Source organism: Phoenix dactylifera, chromosome 14 (genome assembly GCF_051530095.1).
Source record: "Phoenix dactylifera cultivar Ajwa chromosome 14, Ajwa_hap1_PhDact_Kaust_v1.1, whole genome shotgun sequence".
Lineage (NCBI taxonomy): Eukaryota > Viridiplantae > Streptophyta > Magnoliopsida > Arecales > Arecaceae > Phoenix > Phoenix dactylifera.
Genome location: NC_143203.1, coordinates 1220001 through 1240852, shown reverse-complemented (window position 1 = coordinate 1240852; position 20852 = coordinate 1220001). Strand labels below are relative to the sequence as shown.

The following is a 20852-nucleotide window of genomic DNA, read 5'->3' as shown; positions in this document are numbered from 1 at the left end:
AATTTTTGAAGAGCCCTTACTGTTAGTTGTATGCCCTAGAAACCAATGTCGCTGACACATTATTTATTCTGGAACATAGTTTTGTACTTGACTTTATTATTATTTAATAATATTGAGCATCTTTTTCTATTCATGTTGTGTATGTGTCCATAAATCGTCCAAAAAATTAATAAAATGATGATACATATTCTCAAGAGTTGAGAATTTGAGCCATGTGTCATTGATGATTAATTCTTAAATGCTCCTGATCGATAGATCATCACGGGGACGGCGATTGATACGATGAGATTAGTGCACAGATCGTTTTTCTTTTTAGATGTATGAGTCTCAAGTCCACAGTATAGGAACATTGGAGTGATAGTGCAGGTGCTTGTTAGAGAATAAAGGAACCGAGCGTGACCAATGCAAGAAGTTACTTGGATGTCTATCCTCTCGTCAGTGACTTACTTGATGCTGCAGTGGTATGACTGGTCCTTTGACCTGCAGTGCCTTAGCTATTCACAGTGAGGCTGCTGTAGTTTAACTGCACAATATACATGGTCTCTAGCCATATTGGTCCTTGTGATGCAGATTGGCTGCAGTAGGTTCACTGTAGGAGTAGGGTGTGCACCTACATGAAATCCTAATCTATCTACAAACGAAATGTTACGTTCATATGATGAACGGATCTCGCGCATGCCCTTCCGCTGCAGATTTGAAAATTTTTGAAATTTTTCTGCGGCATGTGACAGATCCTAATAGTGGTATCAGAGCCAAGGTTATGTAGATTAAGATTAGGATTAAATATTTAAAGGCATTTTAGATCTAAAATTTAAAGGATTATGCTTGCTGAAATTTTCTGCATGCAGAATTTTCAGCTTGCTGATTTTCTTGCATACTGATTTTTGGTTGCTTAGATTAATGATTCTAATGCTTTGATAATGTGATTACAAATATTTAGAATTATATCTTGCATAATTAGAAAGTCATGAGATGAAATAATCAGTTAAATTACAGGTCTGAAAATAATATTTATGCATGAGATGCAAATGGTAATGATCATGGATGGATCCTTTACATGTGTTGAAATATTCTGCGATGTTCTGTGATGCTATGTGATGGCATGTAATTTTAATTTTTAGATGCCTGCGTGCATCTTAAATTCATGTATTAGAGACCTGTGTGTCTCATGAAAAAGGATTGTAATTTATTCTTTTCTTTTATTTTATTTTTAAAAGCAATCTGGGATGTAATCTGTGATGTGTGTTGCACATCGATGGTTGATCGATATGTACATCAATAAGCTCAACATGCGCGGATCGAGATCAAGGGTTGATTAAAGATGGATCAAGGAATTGATCACAATTGGACCCAGGGGATAAAGATTGAGTCAAGAGTTGAAGACGATCTAACCAATTGACGTGCATGTGCTTGTAAAATGACCCCATCCTGGATCCATGATCATCACCAGTTATTTTTATTTTGATATTATGCCTAGATGTTTATGCGTATATCTATGTGGATAGATATATATTTGCATGAGATGTGGATAGTCAATCAAGAGAGACCTAAATACAAACCTTCTCAATCAGTCGAGAGTGAACCAACATGAGCTAGTTATATTAGATTAATTGATCTAATTGGTGTCTAGGCAAGCCTAACAGGTGGTTACTTAATTAGGACCTTACTCTTCGAGTAAGGAGAGCCTCCCACCTGCTTACCTGGCCAATTGATCGATTACCTCTTTTGAAGAGCTCAAGGTTGCAAACACTAAGACATGATTTCACAATATTAAGTCCATAGGTCTTCCACCGTAGTAGAGCTGCTAAGATCTTTTTGGTGTTGATTTGTCTCGGCTGGACACAATGGGTAAGTTGTATCGGGGGACTGGACCTCTCTATTAGACATGAGATGTTGCGGGGTAAAGGTGGGGTTGGGCACCAATAACTGTTAGGTGAGGATCCAATGACGACTTTATTTCTGCGGTTATACAGTAGGTCTGACTTAACTAAGTAATGGGGCCAATAACTGTTACGTGAGATCTTCATGACCTAAAGACCAAGTACCACTGCAATTTGCTTGAGAAGCATTGTACAAGAGTTGTACACTCATCCATTTATATGTCACCAATAACTGTTAGGTGAGGCGGCATGTAAATTGGTGAGACCGCAGTACCCATTAGAAATCCTAGTCGCGTAGGATCTTCGTTTCTCCATCAGAGGAGTATAAGGGATTCGAGAAAATAGTGGGAGCACATTTATTTTAAAAGACCCTAAAACAAATAGAGTTCAAGTACAAAGTCTAACTATAATCTTTACTCTCTACAGATCACAATGTCAGCTTCAAACCCTTTGACCCGTATCCTTGAGACCAACTGACTGACCGGAACCAACTACAAAGACTGGCTAAGAAACCTCAAAATTGTTCTGAGTTGCAAGAAAATAGGCTATGTGCTCAACAACGATATCCCTAGGTTACCATCACGTTTGACCGATGATTAGCGTGAGACGCATGAAAAATGGGTGGATGATGACATTAGGGTCAAGTGCTACATTATGGCATCCATGACTAATGAAACTTCAATGCCAGCATGAGAATATGAAGACTGCTAGGAAAATACTGGCACACCTGCAAGAGTTGTATGGTGAGCAAAGCCGCACAGCACGCTTTGAAGTGTCCAAGAGGCTCTTCAAGGCGAAGATGCGCGAGGGACAGTCTGTACATGATCACTGTCTGACTATGATCAAGGACTTAGAGGAGCTTGAGAAGCTTGGTATGACCATGCACAAAGAATTGCAAATAGATCTGATCTTGCAATCCCTTCCTGATTCATTTGGGCAGTTTATAGTAAACTACCATATGAATAAAATTGAATGTACTAAGACCGAACTGTTAAATATGTTGGTAACTGCTGAGGGGGCCTTGAAAGGTTCAAGGGGCTCTGTTGACTTCAGGTTCCAAGAGAAAGTCTACTTGGAAGAAAAAAATGCCTGTAAAGAAATAGAAGAAAGACAAGAAGCCTAAGAAGAAAGTTCATAAGAAAAAAGGCTAATTGATGGGAACACAAAAGTGCGATCTACATACTACTTAAATTAGTATTATTGCCAACAGATAACGGTAGAATTGTTGATTTAATATTATATTTTCATTTGGCACAGGTGATCGAAAATCAAAGTTACGATGCGCATTTAGTACAGATTGGGTTTAGAAAGATGCATAACCCAGGCCGCACATGCTCAACTTCGCCATAGTGTGGTCGAACCCACCATTCATCAAGCACACTTGCACTCGAGGGACACATGGCCGCCATCTGGAGGCAATGCGTAATGAAACATACAAGGGCTTAGATTCATCAAGCCAAGAAGATCTGCAATTGGATCTCCCAGCTTCTTCCATCATCCCAGCCGTCCACATTCACAACGTGGTGGTTTCCTTCCTTCCGGATTCGCCATCATCCCAACACCCACGCATCTCACGCATCCTCCATCGCGTCCGTGTGCAGCCCATCCTTCTGCGAGCCTCCCGTGAAGCGTCGCAACATCCGCGAGCCTGTGATCCCATGCTTCCGCCCGCGATCACCGCCGAGCCATCCGCCTCCTCCATCGCGTCCGTTCTCAGCATCGGATCCGGCCGTGATCAGCTCCCTTGCTTCCGGATCCGCGTCTCAGCCCTCCTCCCGTAGGTCCCACGTCCACTTTCCTCCTCCGTTCCAACGTTCGTGAGCATCTCCACACCATCCGCATCCTAGATTCCAGCGTCCGTTTTGATTTGCTTGGAAGATTATTCGAAATTTGGGGAGGTTTTCATTGTATAAAAAGGAACAGGGGGGATCGGGTTGAAGGGGCGAGGGGAAAAGAAAATAGAGCATGTACTGTTCTCCAAAAAGAAAAGAGAAAAAAAGAAAGGAGGAACAGGGGAGAGTTTTAATGTTGATGGCCGGCTAATCCCTTTGGTCAAGGGGGATGGGAGAACCCTTGACTTGTTACTTTTTTGAAGTAAACTCTAAACTATTGTTCTATTCAATTTAGATCTTTTGATATGTTTTGGTTTCTTGCTTGCCTATGTTGTAGATAGTTCTTTAATGGTTTATATCTATTGATGCATGGATTACTTTATTATTTGATTTGTCGTAGATATAACCGGCACGATGAATGCTTAGAAATTGAGTTCATGTGTTCAAACAATATATTCCATGATTAGATCTATCCTACATTTGAACTTTTAAATCAGAAACCGTAGAGTTTATATCTTGAATGTACTATTGTCAAGGGGGATTCCGGATCCCTAACCATCTTTTTATTATCGAACTTAATCTATTAATTAGTTTCTCTAAACTTCTATAAACCATCTGAAATCACATATGAAATTGAACTGATAATTCATAGACCGCTCCCTTAGGAATCGACCTCGGATTTTCGAGTTTTACTGCTTGTGCGATTCTCCTGCACTTGGAAGATTAGTTTCGCGAAAGCATTTTTGCGAACACATCAAGTTTTTGGCACCATTGCCGGAAAGTGGCTGAGTTATTAGTATAATTTTAGATTTAATTGGTACCTTAGTAGTTAGTCTTTTTCTTTCAAAAAAAAAAAAAAATTAAATCTTTACTACTGTTTTTATTCCCTGCACAGTCTGCATCAAACTCTGATATCAGAGCAATTCACCGTCTGATTGGACTCAAATTTGGTTGGCTAGTGCAAAACGCATTTTTCGATAATATGAACGGTCTGATTGACATTCTGAGACATTTAAGATCATTAGATTAATATGAAACCTTGCTACTTTCTGTTTTGAATTTTCTGTGTTTATTTTTTTAGAATCAGAATTTTATTGTTATCATATCTCATTAACCCTTGTTGCTAATTGAAAATTGATAAAAAAAAACTTTAAGAAAAGATCAAGGGTGATCATTCAAAATAAAAAAAAAGAGAGGGAAGAACTCAAAGTTTCAAATTTTAAATTTCAAATTTCAAATTTAAACTAATAAAAAAAAGAAATAAATGATTTGCTTGATCAACTATTCAATATAATTTAATGTCATGTCATAAAACATTAAAAAAAATTTTTTGATTGTTGCATATAGTATAAGGCATCAGCATAAAATATTCTAAGGGCTAAACCCATTAAAAAAGATAAGGTCGAGATTTCATCACTCGTCCTTAGTCCAAAAATCATCCCAGTGCATAAATATCCTAAGCTTAACTAAAATCAACTAGACGTTGGCCCCTAAGGATATTCGAGCTCAATAGGACGAAGACCACCGAAAGTTGCACCAATTTCGCTCTATGGCCCAGTCGATGTCTAGGCAAGCTTTGTCCCTTTAAGGGAGACAGTCTCTGTTCGAGGAAAGTGGGTTTTAAGTGGGACCTTTGCTAAACGCATCGTAACCCCTCCACTTACCTAGGAGCTTACCTGGTCGACTAGGTTACTAGACCGGATTAGAGGCTTAGGTGTCCTCTTCAAACCAGTTAGGAGCTGTCTAGAAATTTAAAAAAAATATTAGAAATTGAGGTGTAATATTTTGATGCATATTTGATTTTTGATTTACTGTATTAGGGTGTCGTTTTAGATATCTTTAGGTGGTACTTGTACTTGCACAAAAAAAAGGGGGAAGAGAAATATTTTGCATGTTAAAGTGGAATAGGGACGACACCGGTCGATTAAGTCGTACAACTTTAGATCATCCCTTAGGATACATCCCTGAAATTCCTTCGCAGTATCTCACACCTTGTGAGATGGCTGATTTACATGAAGATGCGGGGAGTCACCACGATCGAGAACGTGAACCCCATGTTATGACTCTAAGACAATACCTACAACCGACTAGGACTAGTCAGCCTTCATGCATAATTTTTCCTGATAATGTAGGACATTTTGAAATCAAACTAGGGGTAATCCAATTGCTGCCCAAGTTTCACGGGTTAGAATCCGAGAGTCTGTATCTTCATTTAAAGGATTTTGAAGAATTGAGCATTACATTTAGAGTGCCTAACGTCACCGAGGATGTCCTCAAGCTGACGTTGTTCCCTTTCTCTCTAAAGGATAAGGCCAAAACATGGCTAAACTCCTTGCGACCTAGATCAATAAGAACTTGGCAAGATATGCAGAGAGAATTTTTGAAGAAGTTCTTTTCCGCACAAAGGACCAACTTTTTGAAAAGACATATCAGCAATTTCTAATAAAAAGACAATGAAACATTCTATGAATGTTGGGAAAGATTTAAAGACCTTCTTCTCTCATGCCCTCATCACGGGTTCGAAACTTGGAGAACTATTAGCTTCTTTTATGAAGGTTTATCTCCACAGTTGAAACAGTTTGTAGAGACCATGTGCAATGGTAGGTTTTTAGAAAAACAACCTGATGAGGCATAGGAGTATTTGGATTTCCTTGCTGAGACTGCCCAACTTTGGGATAACGGAGATAGAAACAATAAGTCTTTGCCTAAGCCTACTAGCTCTGTACAGAGAGGCCTTTACAACCTCAGAACTGAGGATGATCTTCATGCTAAAATGGCAGCCCTCAAGAGGAAGGTAGAAGAAATTGAGCTTAGGAAGGTTGAGCCTGTCAAGATTATAGAGCTTAGAAACGAGTGTTGTGGTATCTGTGATATGTCTGGTCATACCACTACAGATTGCCCCACCATACCGGCATTCAAGGAAGTCTTGCACGATCAAGCAAATGCTATGAACTCCTACCAAAAGCCTTATAACGATCCATACTCGAATACCTATAACCCTGGTTGGAAGAATCATCCAAATTTTAGGTGGAGAAACAATCATCCTCAACAGTCACACCATTCAGCTCCTCCACCTGCACATCCTACTTTTGCATCACCACCCTCTCAGAAGCCGAATATCGAGGATACCTTGCAATCTATACAATCTTTTCTACAAGGTCAAACTAATATCAATGCTCAAAATACTCGAAATTGTGAAGATATAAGGAACTGATTGTCAATGTTGACTACCGTCCTAAGTACCCAAAAGAAGGGTAAGCTTCCAGCTCAACCCCAACCTAACCGACAAGTGCACGGTAGTAACAATACGGCTCCTTCTAGTTCGCATACAGAACATGCAAAGAGCATCATGACTTTGCGTAATGGGAAAGTCATTGATCAGACTGTCTCATTAAGACCGCAGGTCACTTCTAATTCTGATGTTCCCAAAGCCGATGAAAGGAACAAAGAAGAAGTTGAGGTCCCAACTTCTACCGAGAAAGTTGAATGTCCTTTTCCTCCACCTTTTTCACAACGGTTAAAGCCGTTGCAAAAGTCCGAACCTAATTCTGAAATTCTTGAGCTTTTTAAGCAAGTAAAGATCAACATACCTCTTCTTGATGCAATCAAACAAGTACCCTCATATGCCAAATTTTTGAAGGACTTGTGTACTGTCAAGCGCCGGTTAAATGTTAAGAAGAAGGCATTTTTAACTTAAAACGTAAGTGCTATTTTGCAGCACAACATTCTTCCTAAATATAAAGATCCAGGTTGCCCAACCATCTCATGCATCATAGGCGACTTTAGGATAGAGCGAGCATTGTTAGATTTAGGGGCGAGTGTGAATTTGTTGCCATATTCTGTATATGAGCAACTTGGTTTAGGTGAGTTGAAGCCAACCTCCGTCACTTTGCAATTAGCTGACAGGTCAGTTAAAATTCCAAGGAAAATTATCGAGGATGTATTAGTCCAAGTAGACAATTTCTACTTTTCTGTCGATTTTATCATATTGGACATACATCCGGCTTCGAACTCACAATCTCAGATTCCGGTCATTTTAGGACGTCCATTCCTTGCAACTTCTAATGCATTGATTAATTGTAGGAATGGCGTCATGAAGCTTTCTTTTGGTAACATGACCTTAGAACTGAATATTTTTAATGTGTGCAAATAACCCAATGATCCCGAAGAGAGTAAAAAAGATTGATTGGGTTGAAACCATTACGGAAGAATATTTGTTAGCTGAAGCAATTAACGACCCATCCGATGATGGCTTAATTGATTGGTGTCCTAATGGCACCGATGATGATGATTTGTCAGTCACACCTATTGTGGATAGTCTGGATATCAAGATGGCCAATGGGTGGAGACAGAAAGTAGGAAAATTTGAGAGGTTGTCGCCTCAAGAGGCGAAAATAGTACCACCCCATGAGCAAGCATCCAAGCTCGAATTGAAACCTTTACCAAAGAAACTTAAGTATGCCTTTCTTGGACCCGAGGACACTTTTTTTGTAATCATCTCATCTGGACTTGATCATACACAAGAAAGAAAATTACTTGGTGTTCTAAAGAATCAGAAAGGAGCCTTAGGATGGTCTATTGCCGACTTGAAGGGGATTAGTCCCTTAATTTGCATGCACCGGATATATTTGGAGGATAATGCCAAAACCACAAGGCAAATGCAACGAAGGTTGAATCCTACGATGAGAGATGTGGTTAAGGCAAAAGTCCTCAAGTTGCTTGATGTGGGTATTATTTATCCAATTTCCGACAGCAAGTGGATAAGTCCTACTCAAGTCGTTCCTAAGAAGTCGGGTTTGACGGTAGTAGAAAATGAACAAGGTGAACTAGTTCCAACTCGTGCCCCGACGAGTTGGCGCATGTGTATTGACTACCGAAAGCTGAATTTGGTCACACGAAAGAATCACTTTCCTCTACCCTTCCTAGACCAAGTGTTGGAGAGAGTTGCAGGGCATGATTTCTATTGCTTTCTCGATGGCTATTCGGGATATTACCAAATTGAGATTTCTCCAGCAGATCAAGAGAAGACTACCTTCACTTGTCCTTTTGGCACATTTGCTTTCCGACGAATGCCATTTGGGTTGTATAATGCACCTGCAACATTCCAAAGATGCATGCTCAGCATCTTTGAAGACATGAACGAGAAGTTTTTGGAAGTGTTCATAGACGACTTTTCCATTTTTGGCGACTCATTTGATGATTGCTTGTCACATTTACAAGCAGTCTTAGCTCGATGTATAGAAGAGAATTTGATACTGAATTGGGAGAAATGCCACTTCATGGTGCCAAAGGGAATTGTCCTAGGACATATTGTTTCATCGAAGGGCATGGAAGTAGATAGAGCTAAGATCGATTTAATTGCTAAGCTACCTGCACCCAAGACGGTTAGAGATGTTAGATCATTTTTGGATCATGCCGGATTTTATAGGAGGTTCATCAAGGACTTTAGTGTCATAGCTCGATTGTTATGTAACCTCCTATCCCTTGATACACCGTTCAATTGGACTGAAACCTGTCAGGAGGCATTCAAAAAGTTGAAGTCTATGCTTAGCACTGCACCCATCGTGCGACCACCCGATTGGTCATTACCTTTTGAGATCATGTGTAACGCTAGCGACTATGCGATAGGAGCTGTCTTAGGACAACGCAAGGATAATAAGCCATATGTCATTTACTATGCAAGCAAAATCTTAAACGATGCTCAAATGAATTACACCACTACTGAAAGGAATTGCTTGCAGTAGTATTTACATTAGACAAATTTCGTTCTTATATCTTTGGTGCTCCTATTGTTATCTTCACGGACCATACAACACCAAAATATTTGCTAGATAAGAAAGAGGCCAAACCACGCCTAATACGATGGATACTTCTACTCCAAGAATTTGACATCACCATCAAAGATAAAAAGGGAGTAGAGAATGTGGTTGCTGACCATTTATCACGGCTAGTTTTTAATGATTTGGTGCCACAGTTTTCCATCAAGGACTCATTCCCTGAAGAGCAGTTGTTTGCACTCTCTACTGTACCATGGTACGCTGACATTGTAAATTTTCTTGCTACGAACCGGATTCCGGAGCATTCGGGGTCAACAGATAGAAAAATTTTTTTGTGCGAAGTGAGGAATTATTACTATTTGTTTAAATATTGCAATGATCAAATTTTTAGACGATGCATACCGGATCATGATATACAAAGCGTACTTTCTTTCTGCCACACTGATGCTTGCGGTGGACACTTTGCCTCTAAGAAAACTGTTGCAATGTGGTTCTATTGGCCTACTATGTTCAAAGATGCCCACGAGTTCTGCAGAACATGTGATCCATGTCAACGTATTGGAAGTCTAACTCGTAAGCAAATGATGCCTTTTCAACCCATTACTATTATCGAAATTTTCGATTGTTGGGGCATCGATTTTATGGGCCCATTCCCACCGTCTTTTGGATATGAGTACATTTTAGTTGGTGTCGAGTATGTGTCCAAATGGGAAGAAGCTGTTGCTTGTAAGACCAATGATTACAAACTTGTCCTAAAGTTTTTAAAAGAAAATATTTTTTCACAATTTGGGATGCCTAAGGTTATAATTAGTGATGGTGGAAAACACTTTTGTAATAAGCCTTTCGAGATCTTATTGAAAAAGTATGGTATCACCCATAGAGTTGCTACCCCATATCATCCGCAAACTAGTGGCCAGGTAGAGCTAGCCAATAGGGAGATCAAGCGTATTTTAGAGAAAACGGTAAATCCAGCACGAAAAGATTGGTCCTTGAAATTATCAGATACATTATGGGCTTACCATACTGCTTATAAAACTATTCTTGGTATGTCCCCGTATCGGCTAGTCTATGGAAAAGCATGTCATCTACTGTTGAAATAGAGCATAAATCGTATTGGGCCATTAGAAAATTGAACTTTGAATTGCAAGATGCTGGTTTAGCTACAAAATTATAATTAAGTGAGTTGAATGAAATTCGTCGGGATGCGTATGACAATGCTAGACTTTGTAAAGAACGAATGAAAATTAGGCACGATAAATCAATTCTAAAAAAATCTTTTGATCCTTCACAAAAAGTTCTTTGTTATGACTCTCGCTTACATCTATTTCCTGGAAAGTTACGATCAAGGTGGACAGGTCCTTTCATTGTAAAAACTGTTTTTCCACATGGGGCGGTTGAGATTGAGAATCCACAGGATGGTACGATATTTAAGGTGAATGGACACAGACTTAAACCTTTCCTTGAGAATTTTGCAGATGAAGAGATCTCCTTTTCCTTGGGGGAGCCTTCTTATGACTGAGCATGAAGGCAAAGGTATGTGTATATTAGTTAGAATTATTTTTTTTTTTCTATTTTTTTCTTATTTTGTAGGTCTTCTTTTCTGAATATCAACAGCTCAAGGTATTCCTCTTCTCTCTAATATTATTTTCTCTATTGTCTCTCATATATAATTTTCTTGCATTTTTTACATTGAGGACAATGCAATGTTTAAGTTGGGGGGAGGAAAATATTTTGCTTTTTTTATAAAAAAAAATATTCTATTACTTTCTTTTATGAGCAAATGCACATGTATTTTCATATTGAGTTTGTGCAACTATTAAGGCAAGGAACACATGCATACGATGACTGATCAGAGACCTATTATTAGATCCCTACACGTATACTTAATGACAATAGGAAGGCCTTAGGAGTTCACATTTGTTAACTGTATTTTTGTTAACTTTATCCGTAAAAGAAGTACGAGTATCCTTGTTCGTACCATAAGGTTCATGATTTGGTTTTCACATAAATATAGAGGTTGAATACCCCGGCTAGATCACCTAAGTGCCTTATGTTCTGACCTTGGTTGACCTATAGTCATGATGCAGTCATGTTATATGGTTCAGTTTACCTTCTCTTTTTATTTCATAAAAATAAATAAATAAATAAATAAATAAATAAATAAAAAGAGATGACAAGTCTGACCTCGTGGCGTAGTCTGGTTCGAGTAATTAAGCCCGAGGGGTGTTTCACCTAATGCCTTGAGCCAACTGGATCAGGAGTCATTGGCCGAAAACTCGCTACATGGATCTTACTAGAGCCTAAGGGGGTTGAACTATTGTAATCGTCATATGTGTTTAAAAATAAAAATAAGCATAATTAGGGTTGGTCGAACTGAACCCAGTGACATGTGGTAATGGCTGGTTTGACTCCATTAATTTGGAACTTTGTGTACTTTGGATGTTTAGTTGGGATTGATAGCTCCTTCTTTTTATGCGAACCATTCTTGACAATTTTAGACAACATGAGATCTTCTAAAAATTTGATGGATCAGGCTCCAATAAACTTTAGTAAACACTTGTGAACTTGAGTAGTGCACCTAAAATTCAAGCGGTACCATGTTGTGGTGGAGGTATTAGTGCTCTAAGAAAGTCATTCTGTTTATGCATACTATACTTTAGTATTCCTCTTGCTTTGATAGTTTCCATGTTTGAAAAAAAAAAAATATCACGTGTGTATTGACTTAGATTTCATTATATATGAATGACGTTTGTGGGTAACATCATTGCAAACCCTCACGAGACAACACTCGTCCACTAGGATAATCTAGGGGTTTAACGGCTTGTTGCACGTGCTAAGTATAATTGTGATTCCCTACGAAAGTGGGTACGTATCTCTGTTTTGTATCTTTAGCTCCAATAAAAAGTCATAGGTTAAACCACACCTTTTGCGCTCTCATTTTATCGTTTGCTCGTTAATTGCTAGAGACTAGCAATAAGCTAGTTGGGGGGTGTGATGGGAACACAAAAGTGCAATCTACATACTACTTAAATTAGTATTATTGCCATCAGATAACGATAGAATTGTTGATTTAATATTATATTTTCATTTGGCACAGGTGATCGAAAATCAAAGTTACGATGCGCATTTAGTACAGATTGGGTTTAGAAAGATGCATAACCCAGGCCGCACATGCTCAACTTCGCCATGGTGTGGTCGAACCCACCATTCATCAAGCACACTTGCACTCGAGGGACACATGGCAGCCATCTGGAGGCAATGCGTAATGAAACATCCAAGGGCTTAGATTCATCAAGCCAAGAAGATCTGCAATTGGATCTCCCAGCTTCTTTCATCATCCCAGCCGTCCACATTCACAACGTGGTGGTTTCCTTCCTTTCGGATTCGCCATCATCCCAACACCCATGCATCTCACGCATCCTCCATCGCGTCCGTGTGCAGCCCATCCTTCTGCGAGCCTCCTGTGAAGCGTCGCAACGTCCGCGAGCTCGTGATCCCATGCTTCCGCCCACGATCACCGCCCAGCCGTCCGCCTCCTCCACAGCGTCCGCCCGAGCCCGTAATCCCATGCTTCAGCCCGTGATCACCTCCCAGCATCAGCGATCTTCCAGAGTCTCAGATCCACGGCGTCCGAGCCTCTTCTCCCGCGAGCAATCTTCCGTGATCATCCCGCGATCACCTTCCAGCCGTCCGCCTCCTCCATCGCGTCCGTTCTCAGCATCGGATCCGGCCGTGATCAGCTCCCTTGCTTTCGGATCCGCGTCTCAGCCCTCCTCCCGCAGGTCCCGCGTCCACTTTCCTCCTCCGTTGCAACATTCGTGAGCATCTCCACACCATCCACATCCTAGATTCCAGCATCCGTTTTGATTTGCTTGGAAGATTATTCGAAATTTGGGGAGGTTTTCATTGTATAAAAAGGAACAGGGGGGATTGGGTTGAAGGGGGGAGGGGAAAAGAAAATAGAGCATGTACTGTTCTCCAAAAAGAAAAGAGAAAAAAAGAAAGGAGGAACAGGGGAGAGTTTTAATGTTGATGGCCGGCTAATCCCTTTGGTCAAGGGGGATGGGAGAACCCTTGACTTGTTACTTTCTTGAAGTAAACTCTAAACTATTGTTCTATTCAATTTAGATCTTTTGATATGTTTTGGTTTCTTGCTTGCCTATGTTGTAGATAGTTCTTTAATGGTTTATATCTATTGATGCATGGATTACTTTATTATTTGATTTATCATCGACATAACCGGCACGACGAATGCTTAGAAATTGAGTTCGTGTGTTCAAACAATATATTCCATGATTAGATCTATCCTACATTTGAACTTTTAAATCAGAAACCGTAGAGTTTATATCTTGAATGTACTATTGTCAAGGGGGATTCTGGATCCCTAACCATCTTTTTATTATCGAACTTAATCTATTAATTAGTTTCTCTAAACTTCTATAAACCATCTGAAATCATATATGAAATTAAACTGATAATTCATAGATCGCTCCCTTAGGAATCGACCTCGGATTTTCGAGTTTTACTGCTTATGCGATTCTCCTGCACTTGGGAGATTAGTTTCGCGAAAGCATTTTTGCGAACACATCACTAATGTCAAGGGAAAATGTTTCCACTGCAACATCGAAGGCCACTGGAAAAGGAGCTGCCCTTCATACCTCGAGAGCCTGAAGAACAAAAAGGCAGACACACCTTCAGAAGGTATGTCAGACTTGCTCATAATTGAAACTTACCTTACGGTTTCTTCTACTTCTAGTTGGGTTATAAATTCTGGTGCTAGTGCTCATTTGTGCACTACTATGCAGGGTCTAAAGGAAAGTAGGAGGATGGCGGAAGGTGCAGTAATCCTTCGGGTTGCCAATGGAGCAAGAGCTGCTGCTGTAGCTGTGGGCACCTATCCTCTGCGACTACCGCCTGATTTTAGTTTATTGCTTTGAGAATGTTATTATGTCCCTGCTGCTAGTAGGAATTTGATTTGTTTACAGTTTAGCACAGGATGGTCATATTTTTACATTTGACAAAGACTGCTGTTCTATTTATTTTAGAAATAAATTAGTTGCACGTGGTTTCATGATTGACAGTCTCTATCACTTACATGTCGATGTGTCTGTGAATATGTCTGAGCAAGTAGTGAGTGCCATAGGATCCAAAAGATCCAAAGATGAAATAAACCAGAAGTATTTGTGGCACCTCAGGCTTAGCCATATTGGAGAGGACAGAATGAACAAAATCGAGAAAGATGGGCTTCTCGGCTCATTGATTTTCGAGTCATATCCACTTTGTGAATACTGTCTTCAAGGAAAAATGACTAGACTACCCTTTGTAGGACATGGGGAGAGGACCACTGAAATACTTACCCTGGTTCACACTGATGTGTATGGTCCATTTGATGTGCTAGCCAGGGGCCGTTATTTGTACTTCATTATCTTTACCGATGATTATTCACGATATGGGTATGTGTATCTTATGAGATATAAATCTGAATCTTTTGAAAAGTTTAAAGAGTTCGGAAATGAAGTAGAAAAACAAACTGGAAAAATTCTTAAGGCTCTTCGATCAGATCGAGGAGGAGAATACCTTAGTAAAAAATTTCGGAACTATCTCAAGAAAAATGGCATAGTCTCACAATGGACGCCTTCAGGTACACCTCAACTCAACGGGGTGTCAGAGAGGAGGAATCAGACTTTATTGGATATGGTCCGATCCATGATGAGCTTCACTGATTTACCTATGTTTCTTTGGGGAGATGCCTTACCATGATATATTTACTGAATAGAGTTTCCTCTAAATCCGTTCCTACCACACCGTATGAGATATGGCATGGTAAGAAGCCAAATCTTGGTCATCTCAAGATTTGGAGATGTTCGGCCCACGTCAAGCGACTAAAGACGGACAAGTTAGAGCCTAGGACCATAAGTGCTCGTTTTATAGGATATCCTAAAGAGTCATTAGGATACAATTTTTACGTCTCAGAGGATCACAATATTTTTGTGAGTCGATATGCCATCTTCTTGGAAAAACAGTTTATCCTTGATAGAGGCAGTGATAAGTGCTTAACAATTTATAATTTAGTTATCTTTTTATAGCACTTATCAATGTTCTTAAACTGATAAATACATATTTTACCATGAAATTGAATGAACATTGAAATAAATTTAAAATATGGTAAGAGGTAAATAATTCTTTTCTTAAAATAGACTCTGAACTTGTCTCTCTTCTGGTTGTGATCTTTCATGAAAACATATAAGGAGGAGATTGTGTTGACCCGGTTTAGTAACCTGATGGAGTTGTAATCAAGCTAAGGCTATGATTAAATAGGTTTTGGTCCTGATTAGATTATTATTCTTGTACGAGGAAAAAGGTTTGATTAACCCTTTTTATTAAGTCACGGTCCTGCTTTTAGTCTTGTCAAGACCGGTCTGAAGTAGTTTGGCAAGAATTAAATGACATTGGGCTCGAGAACAAGTTCAAGCAAATCAACGATCATGACCCACCTCAAATCCAAAGTCAATTCCCAACCAATTCCTTACCAACCTTCATATAAAATTTATAATTTTAAAACAATATATATATATATATAAATAAAATCCACAGTAATTTCGAGAAGAATTACTAGATTCACTGTTCATATGAACAGTGTCCCGTGAAAACACTGTTCATATGAACAATGTTACAAAAAAAAAGAGAAATATACTAAAAAACCCCACTGTTCATCTTCTTCCCCCACTCCCCACAGTGTATCACGGCCGAGATTCTCGAGATGGCATCGCCTGAGAGATCTTCCACGAAATCTTCCATGCGACGCAGCCACCTCCCGCTCCTCCGCCTCTTCATCCGCCTGCATCCCCGCCTCCGCACTGCCGTTCCGAGCGTCCGAGACAAGCTCCGCATCCTCCCAGCGTATCATGCCATGGATCCGGCCACCTTCTTCTTCCGCTCCTCCCAGCATCGCGTCCTAGCCGCTCTCAGAGTCAGCCATTCTTCCGCCCGTAATGCCTCCGACCCAGCAATCACCCAGCATCCAAGCACCTGTGTCGTCTCCCCTTCTGGATTGATCCCTAGCACCAAGCCGTGATCGGCTCCCAACAGCCGATAACCCAGCTCGGCATCCATCTCCAGCTCTATCCCCATCTTCTCCGAGATCCAGACATTCCGCATTAGCCTCCCATCGATCCCGCGGCCATCTCGTCTTCTTCCATCCACCACCCGTCGATCCAGCGGCCAGCTCTATTTTCGGCCATCTACAGTCAATCCGGCGCTCCACGGGCCACGTATTCCTCCCAAGATCCAGCCATTTCCACGGATTGACGCCCTTCATCCTCTATAAAAGGAGGAGGGTGGCCATCGGCTGGGGGGAGCTCGGTTGAGAAAAACAGGGAAGACCCCCTGTTTTGGTGAAAAGAAGAAGAAAGCCAAGAGGGAAGAAGAGAAAAAGAAATAAAAAAAGAGAGAAAGGAGGGGGAGAGAGAGAGTATTTTGGATATTTTGGGAATAATGAGAGGTGAAGACTTTCATTTGAAGATGGGAGGTCGTTCGGAAGCCATGCTCGGCTAAACGTCTAGTCTAGGGCTGGATGAAGCCCTAGTAATGTATCAGGGCATTGTAGTTTTTATTTTCTTTATTATTTTGGAGCTTGTTTAAATTCTTATCTTCAATGAAATATTTCTTTTATGATATTTAAACCTTGAGCATGCCATTTACTATTCATGTTTGCTAAAGTAGTCTAAGATGATCCATGCCTAGGAAGAAGAGATGTACTACACCCTAGGTTAGGATAATTAGGTAGACACTTTTTGCTATACCTAAGATGAATTTTCTTAAAACTCTTTATGCTTTTATTTTAAAAGGCTTGTAGCCAATATTGCATGCCTCTCCAAAAGATTAAAAAAATTAAAAAACATAGACCCTGATGCAATGCTATGTGGTGGACTCCAAACCCTAGATCCATTTAATCTGATAAAATCTAATTCATACTTATAGTTTAATTTAGTTAATTCAAGTTAGCAAATTCTTCTTCTTGACTTATTTTTTTTTAAAAGAAAAATAACTTGTCTCCAATCTCTATGGACCGACACCCATAATCACTATCCTACAGGATACGTGCTATTGCGTGGTTTATTTTCAAAATTGAAAGGACCGATCAATTTTTGGCACCGTTGCCAGGGAGTGCTAGCATAGTTATTTTTCCTATCATTAAAAAAATTTTTAATTAATTAAAAAAACTTTCAAAAATATATATATATCTAAAATAAAATAAAAATTTATTTTCTATTATTGTTACTTTTCTTATCTCCTTTTTCTCTTCTACTAATTTTTTTTAATTTTTCTTTTGGTCTTATTTGATCAGAAATCGAAGGAAAAATCTGGGATGATCAAAAGGAGAATAGCTGGAAAAGGAATGCTGTAAAGGTTTGCCTAAAAAAATTTAAATTGCTGGGAAAATTCTCTTTGGTAACCTCTAAACATTTCTTATTTAAATTAATTATTAGCTTGAAATTTTGTGGTGATTGTTTGATTTTAATTTCAGCAAAAGTGTGAATGCATGCTTGATACACATACACAAATTAATCCGCACATAGTAAAGGCAATCACCTCAACAAGATAAGAGCCAGAGTTCATCACCGGATTCTTGCCCAACTTAGGTGAACTCAATCTCACATAGTGTCACTTGAATTAAAATCAATTAGACGTTGGCTCCTAGGAACATTCGAGCTCAATAGGACGAAGATCACCGAAAATTGCACCAATTTCGCTCTATGGCTTAGTTGATGTCTAGGCAAGCTTTGTCCCTATAAGGGAGACAGTTCATCTATTCAAGGCAAGTGGGTTTTAAGTGGGACCTTTGCGAACGCATCGTGACCCCTCCACTTACCTGAGAGCTTACCTGGTCAACTCGGTTCATTAGACCGGATTGGAGGCTTAGGTGCCCTCTTCAAACCAGTTAGGAGCTGTCTAGTGATTTTAGGACAAATACAAGGATTGATGTGTTTATCTTTTATTGCATGTTTGATTGATCAAGTACTAGTGTATGCAAGGGAGTCGTTCTAGAGTACGTGACCTATTACCTTTTGACCCTGAAATAGAACGGACCCTTAGGAATATTCGAGCTGAGATCAGAACATTAGAATCATCCCCACCTCCTGAGATGGCTGAAGAACAACCCAAACTCCTGAGGGAGTACTTTACTCCCACCATTTACACTTCCCCATCTTGCATTCGATTACCAGAGGTAGCAGTGATACAATATGAAATAAAGTCTAGTGTGATCCAAATGCTCCCATCTTTTTATGGGCTCACCAACGAAGACCCATATAAACACTTAGATGAATTTCTTGAGATTTGCACAACTGTCAAGATTCAGAACTTCACTGATGATGCTCTGAAACTTAGATTATTCCCCTTCTCCCTTAAAGATAGAGCCAAACAATGGCTGAATTCTTTAGAAGCCAACTAGATTCGTTCTTGGGATCAAATGCAACAAGAATTCTTTAAAAAATACTTTTTCATAGGAAGAACGAACTAGTTTAGACATGCCATCACGAGTTTCTCCCAAACTGAGGGAGAAGAATTTCATGAAACTTGGGAGAGATTTCGGGACCTAATCCGTAAATGCCCACATCATCAAATACCTAAATGGCAGCTAGTGCAATGTTTCTATGACGGATTGACTGAACGAAACCGTCAGATGATTGATACTGTATGCGGGTGGATTTTCATGCTTCAAAATAAGCATGAAGCATGGCAATTATTTGAAAATCTTAATGAAAACTCCCTCTACCATGCTTCCTGTTCTCGTCAAGCACCCCCGAGTTCTCAAAAAAAAGGGACCATTTGTGAAATAAGTCATTCCATGGATCTGTCTAACAAGGTAGATGCATTGTCCCATAAGATTGATCAATTAACGATAGGAGGACATATCGTTAGCTCTTCCCAAGCATAAGTGTGTGCTATCTGTTCTAGCCCATCGCACCTTATTCATGAGTGCTCCTCAGCACCCTAATTTCCCGAACTCGTACAAGAACACATCAAAGCTGCTCAAACACAGCCCAGACCGGGTAATGACCCATTTTCCAATACATATAACCTGAGATGGCGGAATCATCCAAATTTTTTTTGGAGGCAGCAAGCTTCGAATACTGCCCAACCCTACTCCCAAAATTTTCAAAACCCTCAGAATTTTCATCTCTACCGTCCCTCAACTCAATTTCAACACCCTCCTCCTCCAACCCAAAGAAATACAGCCTTTGAGGAGAAAGGGTTGACTGCCCTTCAAGGTTTGGAGGCAAACACACAACTATTGCACTCTCACACGCAATCAATTGCTAAGCTAGAATTCCAAATGGGTCAACTAGCCAATGCATTAAACAAGCGAGAGGAAGGTAAGCTTCCAAGTCAACCAATGAGTAATCCTAGGGGACAATACGTGGCTCAAGAAACTCGACTAAATCATGAGCAAGCCAATGCTTTGTGATGAGAATGCAAAATGTCATATTATTCTTTCTTAATGTTTAGTCTTGTATACTTATTTTGTGCCTAAATGTACTCATTATTCTTATATTTTGATTTAGGATGCAAATGAAAGCGTTAAGTACAAAACGAAGCTAATTGGGTGATTTTGGATAGTTTCGATATTGCTTCGTAATCTGAATATAACTTTCTCATCCGAGCTCTGATTGAGATGATTCAAGAAGCTGTAAAATTCCAAGAAAATTCTCTACAACTTTCATGTTTGAGTTTTGATAGATACTGGCTTTATCAAGATCAAAATTGGTCTTGAAGTTGCTGCACGTCCTTAGCCTGCAATACGTGGATTTGACTCGGTCAATTTTCAGAAGTTTCCAGATTTGATGCACGAAAATCCCAGCTGGAAACACCACTTTCCCAGTAATATTAGGACTTTATTTTTTTTTCGTAATTAGTCAGATTTGAATATCTGTTAGGAGATTTTTTTGGAAGGTATAAAGGTGAAAGAAAGGGGGCTCTTTCTCTTTTCTCTTGGAGGACTCCTCTTTCTCTTTTCTCCTTGGAAGTTTGCATCCATAGCTCTGCGTGGCTAAAGCTTTTATTGGTCTAAGAAAATAGAAGCCTCGGAATCAATAAAACTGTGAGATCTGAATTTGTTTTCATCGTTCAATTCATGCTTTGATGTCGAATGTCCATCTGTGCATATTTTCATGATTGTTTTCGTTTAATTACTAGGAGGCCTACTAGTTTATTATTCGTTGCAATCTACTGCTAGGTTAGATATCAAATCCGTAATTATTTGATCCCTCTAATCTGTGAAGCAACTAAGATCTAATAATTTGCTGCATCAGAAATTTTCAAATCTTAGGAAGAATACTCGGCTAAATCAAATGCAACCG

General features: G+C 39.6%; 2 non-coding genes and 1 pseudogene across 2 annotated transcripts; 1 reads left to right on the top strand and 2 right to left on the bottom strand.

Annotated features, from left to right (window-relative positions):
• Positions 1–1844: 1844 nt before the first annotated feature.
• Positions 1845–20852, top strand: part of LOC149751282 (uncharacterized) — a 32223-nt pseudogene continuing 13215 nt past the window's right edge.
• On the bottom strand, positions 6124–6232 carry LOC113461400 (small nucleolar RNA R71). Its single transcript, XR_003383654.4, has one exon. It is a non-coding gene; the product is annotated as a small nucleolar RNA R71 (small nucleolar RNA).
• On the bottom strand, positions 19011–19116 carry LOC149751284 (small nucleolar RNA R71). Its single transcript, XR_016398415.1, has one exon. It is a non-coding gene; the product is annotated as a small nucleolar RNA R71 (small nucleolar RNA).